General features: G+C 41.2%; 1 long non-coding RNA gene across 2 annotated transcripts; it reads left to right on the top strand.

Annotated features, from left to right (window-relative positions):
* The first annotated feature begins 396 nt into the window (after positions 1-396).
* Positions 397-2,959, top strand: LOC148685023 (uncharacterized). 2 transcript variants are annotated; one of them, XR_015950998.1, is made up of 3 exons: positions 397-576; positions 704-748; positions 1,706-2,959. It is a non-coding gene; the product is annotated as an uncharacterized LOC148685023 (long non-coding RNA). The 2 variants fall into 2 exon arrangements; XR_015950999.1 differs by having other exon boundaries at positions 474-586; positions 1,706-2,016.
* Positions 2,960-12,194: the final 9,235 nt, after the last annotated feature.

Raw genomic sequence — 12,194 nt, 5'->3', positions numbered from 1 at the left:
GTGTAAGTTGAGCCATCGTGATAGAAACAGCCTGGTTTCATTTTGCTCTAGTAGCATAAATAGGTTGTAGAGCAAATTGTTAGCATTAGATTTGTTTGTTTGCTTTTAAAAAAGCAAGCGAAGAAGCAATCATGGCCGCAATCTAGTTTTACAAGTGGAGATATTTTCCCCAGCTTAAATATATATTTTTAAAAATCAGCTTATGTGGATAACTGGAACATGCTGGTGAGCCGGATGGGGACATCATTTTCTAATACTGCACACTATGGCTACATCAAGAAACTTGTCTCAGAAGAGCAGTCAGGGTATGCCAGTGGAAAGCATATGTATGAGTCAGAAGAGGCATATGCATGAAGTGAATTCTATTACAGAACAGATGTCAGATATGTTGAACTGTGATATGATGTAGATCATTTTATTGGCTTCTTTGTAAAGAGTACTTTATAAAGAGTACTGACTAATCTCTTTTACTTTCTTGTAAATCATCAAGGGAGGGAGACAAGTCAGCAACGAACTTCTTGAAAGGTTGGAGAGCTCCTTGGAGGTGGGAGAAGAGGCCACTTTCCCTCAGGCAAGGTAACATGAGGTGAGGGGGCAACTCATTCGGAGTTTGGGTTTTTGTTTTTTTTAAAAAGTGTTTCATAAAGGGCCCCTCTGACATTTCCTCCTTTCCTTTCTGATCCCCCTTTCCCCCCCCCCCCAGCCATTCCCAATGGAGGAAAGTCGCATGAAAAGACTCCCAGGGAAGGTAAGTGATCTTTATTGACCTGTGACTTTTGTGTAACCATGGCCTGTGGCATGTAGCTGCAATGTGCATTTCTTGTCAAAATAGGTAAGGGAATTGCACACTGCCTTAAAGGGATGTCTGGTACGTGTGCGCGTGCAGGACTGCTAAAAGGCGAGAGATTGAAGAAGGGAGGTGGGGAGAATGAAGAAAAGCAAAAAAAAAAAAAAAAAAGGCAAAAAATAATGTGACATAAATTCATTTTCCTTCCTGCCTCTAATAATGCATCTTTCAGCTTTTAAATTGCTCAGTACTGAAGCATCAAGCTTGACGTACAAATATTTTAATTCTTGTTGTTTTTGGAAAGAGGTCAAACTTGATTTCTCAAGTGTTTCTGAATTTAATACCTCTCTCTTATTAGTCTCCAGAATAAATGCATGGTTTTAGTGATTAATTGCATCCTAGATTCAGAGCAAACTTGTCTGTAGTATTGGTTAATGCTTTTTAAAAATCCTTTTCTGTGTGTCTCTCTCTCTCAGACACATATACAGGTGTGTTTGCATAAGTGTGTGTGGAGTTTGTACAATTTAGGATATTCATTCCATTAGTATTTCTTTGTAAAACGCTAAACTGCAACCTCCCAAATTTCCCATGTTTGAGCAGTAATTTTTGGATTTGGGAGCAAAGTTTTCTGCAGAAGGATAAAAGCAAGAGAGGAACATTTTTCTTTATTGAAGCAAATTATACCCGAGAATCTAGAAAGGGTAATGAGAGCCATATAAAAGGACTGTGGACTGACTTGACCTTTCGGGGCAAATTTTAAGAGTGTGAATGACTACTTTTATCTTATATATTTACAGCTTCTGTCAAACAGAAAAATGAAGGACAAAAATGGCAAGGTGCCTTAAAATCCAATTCTTCCTTTCCTTCCCTCTCCACCACTTTCTCGTCTCTCCCCCCCCCTCCCCACTATCACCTCAGTTTCACAGGAATTATTTCACAGGGCAAAAGCCAATTCTTCCTCCTGCTTCAAGCTGAGTCCTGCTCTTGCATATCAGTTTTGCCGAACTGTTTCATCCTGGGAGCAGTGGGATCAGACCTGAACGCTCATGTCAGCAGCAACAGTCTCGCTGCCAGATGTGCCTAAGGGGCAGACAACAAGGTGTTTTTGCGAGCTTGGAGGGGATGTGCTTTGCACATCTCAAAAGCAAACTCTCCCAAAGAGCTGACAGCAGCTCTATGGAAAAAAAATATCTCTGAAACAACCAGCCTTAAAGTATAAAACATCCCACAAAGTGCCTGCTGTCCCCATTATTTCATTCCCCCCCCCCCCAATCTTGGGCACGAAGCCCAATTTGGTGTATATCTCCTGTACTGTTGTCAAGATACTAACTTCTACTGGCAAAATGACTGCTTCTGCTGCAGGATTTTCCTAATCCACTTGGAGCACTTAGGTCTCGACCACGCCATACATTTAAGGCATGTGGTGTTCCCAAAGAATCATGGGAACTATAGTTAGCCATTCACAGAGACCCACAGAGGCGGCTCCACCAAAGAGCACCGCCTATGTGGTGTCCTGGAATAGGACCTTTTCTGTAGTGTACTCTCGCTTGCAGAAGTTCCTGCCTCTGAACTCCTGTCAAATGCCCTCACTCTTGAGCTTTTGTCATCAACTAAAGATTCATGTATTCACCATGGCTATTGCTACTTGTATTGAACTATCTGCTGCTGTACTCTTATGAATGGTAAATCTATGGTTTAAATGTTAATGTTTTAAAAATATTCATCGTTTAATGATATACCTTTGTAACAGGGCTTTTCCCCCAGCTGGAACTCACTGGAACTCAGTTCTGGCACTTCTCGGGTGAGCACCATTGCCATTATAAGAGAACAAGGGAGGCGTTTGTGATGAGTTCCGCTAGAATTATAGCACTGCTTTGTATGTTACCGTTTTAAACCACGCTGTGGTCTTTTAATGAAGGGTGGTCTACAGATGATGTGGTCTGATGATATTGGTGATGGTATACACATTTACCTGGGAGTAAGCCTCATTGAACTCTGAGTAAACATGCCTAGAGTTGAGCTCTTTGCGATTAATTTTTAAGCACCTATAATTTTCTAGTATTTAAACATTCCTTTAATTATTTTTCAGAAGGTGTTGGATCTTTTAATTATTTCTGGATGTTGTTGCTTTCCAGGGAATTGTACCGTAAAAAAATAAAAATAAAATCCAAACCCCAGTAGTACCAGAAAGCAGAAACTAGAGGTGGCAGTGAGAAATGGAATCAAACTTAGTATACTTGTCACAGCAGTGGAGGGCAATTGAGAGGCATGTCTATATCTAGTCAATTATAGTCCTCCAAAGATGGGAACTTAGACTCTTACCATATAGGGTCAGAAGGGTGTTGTGCAATTGACAAGCACTCACTCCTCAAAGCAAACAGTTACTGTAAGCCATTGAGTGTCACCCAGATACTGGGCTGATTGTTACATTGAAGGCAGACACTCTTTTGACCTCCAAAAAGCTCCAATGTCTGATTCAGTAACTGTGGTCTGTACACAATCACCCATGTTTATTTAACCCCAAGAACCTGAAAAGAGAAGCAATGGGGAATCAGGTGTGTGTGTGTGTGTGTGTGTCCGTCCAAAATGCAAGGGGAGAAAACCCCTTAAAACACTTCCACATCTGTTAAAAGCTGATAATATTTCCCGGCATTAACTGCTTCATTTTTCTGAGGCAAAAGGTCACAGAAGAACAGCAAAGTGCACATCCTGACTTCATTACCGCAGCCAAGATTATTACAACAATACAAAATATCACAATATAAATCCCCTCTCTTGACATTTGCAGATAATAATCTCAGAGTCCATCAAAATGCCAGCATTGGGTTGCACATCTGTACTGAGCCAGATGTGCACGACTCCGATACTGTACTGAGAATTACTGGAAACAGATAACTAGCTTCCTCACAGCGCATGGATTTGAACATGCTGCCACATGCCTCAAAGAGCCCAGGTTGTTACAGGCTGACACAGAAAATTCTGCTGTGAGGTAGTGGGGGGGTAGCTGCAGCGTTCCACTAGGCCAGGTATCCTCTGTCAAAGCAGCACAGCTTGAACAATACTGCTCAGGAATGTGCAGATGGTGAGCAGAGTAGAACTTCTCAGCGAAGCTGGGATGTGATATGCGTTGGCAAGACATCTTTCACGTTCCTTAGGAAATTCTAGGGGAAATGGAAACACAGCTTGTCTTTTGCAAAGTGGGAAGAAGTTATATTGGCTGCATTTATGAGAGACACTTGGGTTGCATTATTATTTTTCTTCTGCATCTATGCAACATCCAATCAAACTTTTTCACACTGCCCTGCCCTGCCCATGACAATCTGCAGTGGGGAAGAGGGGGGCCAAATTGCCCCCCCATCCCAGACGTACCATATCCCCCAGATTCCCAGCTTTCATTTTGAAATGGTACAGTAAGTTTCTAGTTTTGTAGAACCTGAGATAAGAGGCAAAGAAGCACAATCACAATAATTCATCTCCTTTGGGTGTGTGTGAGAGAAACTATCCTGCAGACCTAGTGATCTGTTCATTTTAAATTTGTCATTAAGGCTCCATCTCTTGCATATCTCAATTGGAGACAATGAAATCTGCTCCACATTCTCTGCAGTGAGGATCACTTTCAGCTCCTTTGCTATCTCCTTTTCCTCTTTTAGCACACATTTAACTCCATTACCATTCAGTGCTCCAACTGCCTTGTAGCCAGTTTCCTGCTTCCAATATATTTTAAATATATTTTAAATAATGTGTAATTATTGGTATTTATGGGCTGGATTCAGCTAAGCCAGCACAAAGAGTCCTGCTTGTGCAACAGGGCTTCTCCCTCCCATGACCCTGAACTCTTCTCCCCAAACCCACTCTGAAGGCTTAGGGATACCCCAGAGCAGTGATGGTAGAGAGGGAAGATCATTCTAACGGGCAAGCAGAAATGCTTAGGGTTACATTGAATCCCAGCATATGATTTTTAGTGATTTTTAAATTGTTTGCATTCCTTATTTTACTTATTTTGGTGTGTGGGATATTAGGAGAGGGGTAGTACCTCTGGTGGGGAGCACGTTGTGCTCCTTCTGTGGTAGTTTGTCCACCTTTGGTCCCCACACTGCACTCAGCTCTCACCTGTGGCTCCTAGGAAGCTGTCAGCATGCAAAATGGCTTCAGCTGGCCGGCTAAATTAGATGAGGGTAGCCAATTGGTCTCAAACACTCGTTGAGTTAGGATCAATCAGGATGTTTATTTGGCTTTACGCCCATCATAAAACACAACACAACAAAATAAATCAAATAAAATCATAAGAAAAAACTCAGAACAAAATCATACATTCTTTCATTCTTTCATCCCCAAAATCTAAATACGCTTCATCTATATCCTTAACTAACTTTTTACAATCTTTTCCTTTAAAGCTAATTAATGTTTTTTTTAATAGCACAAAATATATACCATTTGCTAGGTAATGCCTTGCAGATATATAAGTATTCTGAGTGTGTTCTGTTCCTATATCTTGTCGTCATCATTCTTATTATTTCAGAGGGATCAGTGTTCTGATGCATAAACATAAATACATACCACATTATAGGTGTCTTTAATATGACATTTTAATAAGCCAGTACAATGATTTTCACACCATTATCACAGTAGTATAAATGAAAGGCATTCCCCAGGGGTGGGGAAATTGAACTGATATTGTTGAACTACTACTTGCAGGTCTTAGTTGGACAACTGAAGCCAGAGCATGACTTAGAAACTTACGGAGTCCCTGATCCAAAATGAAATGCCTTGTTAACATGACAGCAAAATCAAACTCAGAAACATGAAGTGCTATTTTTCTACAAAAAGAGGTGCCGGAAATCACCATGAACACGTCCTCTGGCAATGACACCCATCTGAGAGGTGCCAGAACTGAGTTCTGATGAGTTCCGGCTGGGGGAAAAAACACACCCTGGAAACATGTGAACCTGAATCATTCCAATTTGCTTCATTTGGGGTACTCAGAGAAGTGATGCAGATAACTGATATCTACACATGATGCTTGAGTCATATTTATATTTTAGCAGTGCTCTCCCTAACCCATAATCCAGTAACTATCGCATTGTTTTCAGTTAGATCATTTGAGAGATGAACCTTTTCAGCCCCATTTTTTTGCTATAATGTATGAACTCACAAAGGGAAAGTTATTCTTGATAATAAATAAAGCATCATCTGTAAAAATAATCCTTGAGTAAGCAGAAAATTTCTGAGAGCTATTTTGATGTCTTGCTTATCTCTGTGTGGTTTTTAACTCATACTGGTTTATCCAGATCTTCTGGGACTATCATTACCAATTCTAAATTGTTACCATTGGCAGGATGAGAGCAGGTCCAAAGATACTCCATAAGCCTAGGGTCATTGTAAAACCGAGTTGACACATTAATTAATTCCTCATTTGACACTATGGAGCAATTATTGGAAATCCAAAAGTTGCTGATTACTGTTTACAAAAGGACATGTGATATGATTTAACAAAGACAAGAGGCTACGGAATGTAAGTTAACAAATTGTGTTAATTATAACAATTATTATTAGAGCGATTTGGAAGGAAGCATATTTTTTACCAAAAAGTTCTTAACATAAGCCATTTTGATAGAAGACACCAAAGTTAGAGGCATCAGAAACGCACCCGAGTCTCTAGTAAAAGTAACATTGGGTTCATAATTCTATATATAATTGCCCGGAAGTAAGCATTAATTTACTTCTGAACAGTCTGAAATTCATCAGTTCTTATTACTTGGGGAGGGGGGGTATTTTATCCCCAAAGAGAAACCCTAAATAAAATCAAGTATACCTGAGAAAGATAATCTCACTCCTTACGTACTCAACTGGTCACTGTGTTCTGCAGGTTAGGGACTCCTGTATATAAAATCTCATTAGAAGGCCCAATTGAAATTATGTAGGAATCAGGCATTCAGTGTGGTATCTGCCCTTTGATGCTAAGGAACTTGTTTTGAAAACTACTAGAGTATTGGTGAATATTCTGGAAAATATGTTTTGAAAACTACTGGAGAATAGGTCAATATTCTCCTTTTCAAATGAGGCAGAATAATAATAACATGGTTATTATTATTATTATTATTATTATTATTGTATACCCCACCTATCTGGCTGGGTTTCCCCAGCCACTCTGGGTGGCTTCCAACAGAATATTAAAATACAATAGTCTATTAAACATTAAAAGCTTCCCTAAACAAGGCTGCCTTCAGATGTCTTCTAAAAGTCTGGTAGCTATTTTTCTCTTTGACATCTGGTGGGAGGGCATTCCACAGGGCGGGTGCCACTACCGAGAAGGCCCTCTGCCTGGTTCCCTGTAACTTGGCTTCTCACAGCGAGGGAACCGCCAGAAGGCCCTCGGCACTGTACCTCAGTGTCCGGGCAGAACGATGGGGGTGGAGATGCTCCTTCAGGTATACTGGACCGAGGCCATTTAGGGCTTTAAAGGTCAGCACCAACACTTTGAATTTTGCTCGGAAATGTACTGGGAGCCAATGTAGGTCTTTCAGGATCGGTGTTATGTGGTCTCGGCGGCTGCTCCAAGTCACCAGTCTAGCTGCCACATTCTGGATTAGTTGTAGTTTCCGGGTCACCTTCGAAGGCAGCCCCACATAGAGCGCATTGCAGTAGTCCAAGCAAGAGATAACTAGAGCATGCACCACTCTGGTGAGACAGTTTGCGGGCAGGTAGGGCCTCAGCCTGCGCACCAGATGGAGCTGATAAACAGCTGCCCTGGACACAGAATTGCCCTGCACCTTCATGGACAGCTGTGAGTCCAAAATGACTCCCAGGCTGCACACCTGGTCCTTCAGGGGCACAGTTACCCCATTCAGGACCAGGGAGTCCTCCACACCTGCCCGCCTCCTGTTCCACCAAAACAGTATTTCTGTCTTGCCAGGAGTCAACCTCAATCTGTTAGCCGACATCCATCCTCCAACTGCACGGATAATTGAGCAATCAGTTTTGAGAGCATTTAGAAAAAATGCACTATAACCACAAGGAATCGATGGGTTTTTGAAGAAGAACCAATGCCACACAAAGCTAAATTTTTAGCATAGTAATTTCAGCAATGCTACTGTCCATACCATACCCAAATGGCTTATTAGGTCTTCTTGTCAACCTGGAAAGAAGTGACAAGTGAGATGCAGAAGGTCTTTTTCTGTGAGGAAAGGTTGAAGCACTTAGTATGCTTAGCCTAGAGAAAAGATTCTTAAAAGCAATCTTTTTTGCTGCTAAATGTTTTAAAGCAAAGGTTAGGTGGCCAACTCTGTGGGATGCTGTAGTAATGGATTTCCAGTATCAGCAGGAGTTGAGACAAGATGGTGTTTGTGGTGCCTTCTAGCTCTATGACCCAATGAATGTTGCCATTCAATTGGATCAAGAACCATAGGGTTGGGCCAAGACTTTGCATCCTGCAAGTACAGTAAAAAGACTTGTAATTGAATGGAGAATTCTCACTGGCAGAATGGGAGTATATATTGTTGTTGTTGTTGAACGTCTCATAGCACTGCACGCACACACACACACACACACACACACACAAAAGAGTGTTCCACCAATGGGAATATCTTGAGTAGAACTTGACTCAGAGGATGCCACCATCAGGGGAAGAATCTGGATCCAACCTCTAAAAATTACAGGCAACAGAAGAACAGGTGGCTCTCTCATGGAAACTAAAATAAACGGGAATAATTAAAACAGATGATAAGCTAATGAATGGGAACTAAAATAAATGAATGTGATCATAGTAAATGAAACATGAAACAAGTGAACATTTCAGTAATGAAAGGAAACGGAGAAATGAAGCTCCTTTTTTGTTTCTTGCTCACCACTCTGGTTTCTTTGTTTGTTTTTCAAAAAATAAATAAATTATCTCACCACTCTGATCTGGGCTCAAAATGCACATAGCAGACCAGTGGTTGCTAACATTTTGAGGCCCTGGGGCACCTTCAATAACCACCACAAATTGTGGCCTTACATAAAATGGCTGCCACAAGGTCAGATGAACTAGGAATTGCTCAAAGGTCTGCCCCAAAAGAAACATAATTCATGTTCAGTTCAACCAGCAATTATGACAATGACTTTCAGGTGTGGTTCAAATATATTTTGGAGCTAATTCAGTTGATTCCAAGCACTGGGAGAATTCAGTATGGTTTCCTTCTAAGCCAGATTTCCCCTCCTCCACATTATAACTATAATTATTTTGCAATTTGGAACTCTAGTTGATGTGCAGTTCTTTAACATCTTTTTTACAGTGTGTGCACAGCGAAATAAGGTCCATGGATGTGTTGCATTCTGCATCAAACCAGCAAGTTATTATCTGATACAATAATACAGTACTTTAAGATATGTGTCACCAAGATATTGCCTGCTTCAAGGAAGATCATTTGTTATCTCCAGCACATGTGTTGTTGAAAACAGAGTTACACACTTTCTGCTTTGTTTTTCCTCTACTACTAGGCCATTTTATTATCTGATGGATTGTTGTCAGGTCACTGGAGGTAACTGAGATGCCTCAGACCCAAAATAAAGTGGCTTTGCCAGTCCTTTGCCCAATTAAGAAGTTGCTGACCTCGAGGACCCAGAGACCGCCATGCACAGAATTACCTGCCAACACAAGAAGATCCATCAACTTTCTTGGGGCTTGGGAAGCAAAATGGTAAACTTTTCAACTCTTATTTCTTGAGCCGAATGTGAAATTGGACAAGGTTCAGGCAGCTATTATTGCTGTGTATTTGGAAGTGGGGGGGGGGGGAGTAGTCAGTGACAGTCCACAGAGAGGAAAATGACATAGAGGTAGAAAGGCATTTCAACACATTGGGGCAGTGTGTGTTCTATGAAACTCAAGAGCGAGCAAATTAGAGTGCATGTTATCGCTTACTACTGCAGCTTTCTATGAGAAAAAAATGCAATGCCTTCAAAATATTGGGAGAATCAAATGATAGCCGCAGAGCTGGAACATGAAAAATTCTTAAAGGCAATTGGGAGTGGGAGGGATCAGAACTGACAGTGTTCTGAAGCTGCAAATTCCAGACAGGGATCCTCTGAGAGAAATCCAGACGAAAAGAGCAGAGGTCGTGTCAAAAAATAATCACATTGATTTCTCTCTCTCTCCTCCCCCCCCTTTATTTTTAAATACCCAAGCAAATATAAACACCAGGTTGTCATTAGAGAGTGTGCTTCCTTGTGTGGCTACACAACATTTGACTAAAACTCCAATGTCGAAAAAAGGAAGAAAAAAATTCTATTTAGTGTTAATGAGAATACAGATTATTTCCATATTTGAGTGATTTAGGTGCATAAGATCAATGCAGGATCTTAAATACAGTCGAGATCAACTTGATGTGGACCTTGATTGGATGCAAAGCTTTTGATATTCCTTTTCCATTATCTGTCTGCTTTTTAAAAAATTCTGTGTTTTAATCACTATATTCCAACTTCAGCTAGAAGTTTATTTTTTAGATGCAGATACAGATACATGAGTCAACAGTGTGATGCAGCTGCTTAAAAAGCCAATGCAATTCTGGGCTGCATCAATAGGAGTATACCATCTAGAACAAGGGAAGTAATAGTACCACTGTATTCTTCTCTGGTCAGACCTCACCTGGAGTACTGTGTCCAGTTCTGGGCACCACAGTTCAAGAAGGATACTGACAAGCTGGAACATGTCCAAAGGAGGGCAACCAAAATGGTCAAAGGCCTGGAAACGGCTTAGGGAGCTGGGTATGTTTAGCCTGGAGGAGAGAAGGTTAAGGGGTGATATGATAGCCATGTTCAAATATATAACAAGATGTCATATAGAGGAGGGAGAAAGGTTGTTTTCTGCTGCTCCAGAGAAGCGGACATGGAGCAATGGATTCAAACTACAAGAAAGAAGATTCCACCTAAACATTAGGAAGAACTTCCTGACAGTAAGAGCTGTTCAGCAGTGGAATTTGCTACCAAGGAGTGTGCTGGAGTCTCCTTCTTTGGAGGTCTTTAAGCAGAGGCTTGGCAGCCATCTGTCAGGAATGCTTTGATGGTGTTTCCTGCTTGGCAGGGGGTTGGACTGGATGGCCCTTGTAGTCTCTTCCAACTCTATGATTCTATGAGGTCACATTGGCAGATAGCTCATCATGCAGACAGACTACCTGACCAGAAAAAGTGATCTCAGTATTAGGTGTCTCTCCTCCCCACCCCACTGAGCATTTGTTTTTCAGGCTACTAGTCATTCAAGTTGGCCATGATGCTCTTTATGGGTGAAGGAAAAGGAATGGTCCATGGTCTATTTTAACTTTTGCATTTCCAAACAAAACAAAATGTTTTCAGGGAGGGATTCCATTTCTATCTTGAGCCTGGCCGTGAAGTCACCAGCAGAGGGGCAGAACTTCCAGCAGTGTAACACATATGCCTCACATGGTCCTCCAGTATGTATTCAGAAAGCTCCACTGCTATGTAGAGAATCATAGAACTGTAGAGTTGGAAAGGACACAAAGGGTCATCTAGTCCTGTGGGGGATTATTATTATCATTGCAGTAGAGACTGAGAAACAGGGCATCTTGGGTGCATGTTGGGCTATGAGAGGGAAGAAGAAATTGCTGTGCCTCAACTTCTCACCTTGGTTGCAAGAAATCAGCAAGGCAATGGAAGAGGCAGCGGCTCCACCAGAGGATTAAGCACAGTGGTGTTGGGGATTCGTCAGACTTCTGAGTCTGTTCAAAATCAGTGTTATTCTCTGAGTAGTTCTCTCTATTTCTTTCCCTCTGTACTTGCACACACCTCTATATGCTATTTATACCATGAATTGAAAACAAGAGCAGCACCATATTTTTAAAAGAAGGTGACAAATGACAGCTAAAAACCACATAAAATCAAGTAAACTCAGCTGCACGTAGGGATGGAGGAGGAATCAGTTTTAAACAGATTTATTGATGGAATTTGGTGGGTTTCACCCAACTGAGCCTTGCTCACATCGGGGACTGACTTCTCTCCTCTCCTTTCCAAACTCAGTCATACTGTTAGTTGCATTGTGACAATGGTGGTAGAAACGAAGAAGAAGAAGAAGAAGAAGAAGAAGAAGAAGAAGAAGAAGAAGAAGAAGAAGAAGAAGAAGAAGAAGAAGAAGAAGAAGAAGAAGAAGAAGAAGAAGAAGAGCTGTTTGGGTGCAGGAAGATGTAAACAGGTGAGGGAAAGCATTCTCAGGTGTGCTGTGGCTCCTCACGTTACAACAGCAAGCACATTCACGGGGATGAGGGAGTATTTTGTTCAGTTTGCTTCTTAAAGCAAATTGGCCTCATTTGGCATTTCTGGATTTAGACACGGATAGGAATGTGGGTAACAATCTGGTTTTATGTTTTGCAATGTTGTATTTGGTTAAAAATGCACTTGATCTATAAAATGTGGATTATTATTG

This window comes from Zootoca vivipara, chromosome 7 (assembly GCF_965207765.1).
Source record: "Zootoca vivipara chromosome 7, rZooViv2.hap1.1, whole genome shotgun sequence".
Taxonomy (NCBI): domain Eukaryota; kingdom Metazoa; phylum Chordata; class Lepidosauria; order Squamata; family Lacertidae; genus Zootoca; species Zootoca vivipara.
The sequence above is the reverse complement of the archived record's forward strand: the minus strand, read 5'-3'. Positions and strand labels throughout refer to the sequence as shown.